Genomic DNA, 1,333 nt, shown 5'->3' with positions numbered 1-1,333 from the left:
GCATTAAGTTAAGGTCAGTGGACCATAAAGAAGGCTGAAGAACTGATGCTTTCAAAATGTGGTACTGGAGAAGACTCTTGAGAGCCTCTTGGACAGCAAGAAGATCAAACCAGTCAGTCCTAAAGGAAATCAACCCTGAATACTCATTGGAAGGACTGATGCTCAGGCTGAAGCTCCAATACTTTGGCCACCTGATGCAAACAGCTGACTCATTGGAAAAGACCTTGATGTCGGAAAAGATTGAAGGTGAAAGAAGAGGGCAGCAGAGGATGAGAGGCTTGGATAGCAACACTGATTCAATGGACATGAACTTGGGCAAACGCTGGGAGATGGTGAGGAACAGGGAGGCCTGGTATGCTGCAATGCATGGGGCTGCAAAGAGTTGGACGCAACTTAGCAACTGAACAACAACAACAAAAGGTCAGTGGACAGACCAGCCTCAGAAACACCTACTTTCCTGAGACAGACAGCATGGCCTGCAGCCAGTTCACAGCTGGCCAACAGCGAGGCATGTCCCAGCAGGGTGGCCCCTCCTGTGTCTGACCTGGAACCAGGAACAGATGCTTCCTGAAGGTTCTGACCATTTCTGCAGGGGTGTCTGAGGGAGCCACTGAGCCACTCACCTGTGACCTCCCATCTACCCTTTCCTGATGGAATGGTGCTGCAAATCAGACCCTTTAACTGGACAAGCTATCTTGGACATGACCACCGTATCCATCTGGCACTCTTGCTGCAGGCCCGTGTGTCTATGTATGTTTCGTGCATAGGTCCTGGTGGTGTCTTCCATCTTGGCTGTCATATAAGTTAGCACACACACCGTCTGTGCATATTTGTGCTGAGGATGTCAGCATCCATGTCTGCACCTGTCCTGTGCCAGCAGCTTTGGGAGCTGCTGGGTGTGCGTGCAGCTGTGAGCACGCATGTGGGCTGCTGTCTGTGTGCCTTTGAGAAGGCATGGATCTGTTGGTTGCTGTGGGTGCTTGTGTGGGCATATGTATGAGGCTGTGCCCACACCTGTGGGGCCCCTGTGATCTGTCCTGGCATGCCTTCCTGTCTGGGCGGGTCTGGGCCTGCTCTCCTACCCACTAAGGTACTCGGGGTGAGCACAGGAAAACTGGAGGCTGAATGAAGGTGCCCCTGCACCTGTGGTCTCAGCGACCCACTGCTTTCTTCTGTATTTTCCAGCCTCACCTCTAGGTCTTTCTTCCTGGGGTTTTACCACATCTGGTACTCAATAAGTGATTGATTGGTGAAGGAATGGATGAAAAGGGGGCTTTGAGGGGGTGTTCTGGAGGGGAGGAAGGCGGGAACCCCAGGATAGGTGGGAGCCCAC

The sequence above is a fragment of the Bison bison genome, unplaced genomic scaffold (assembly GCF_000754665.1).
Source record: "Bison bison bison isolate TAMUID 2011002044 unplaced genomic scaffold, Bison_UMD1.0 scf7180017864289, whole genome shotgun sequence".
NCBI classification, from domain to species: domain Eukaryota; kingdom Metazoa; phylum Chordata; class Mammalia; order Artiodactyla; family Bovidae; genus Bison; species Bison bison.
Note: the sequence above shows the minus strand (reverse complement) of the source record.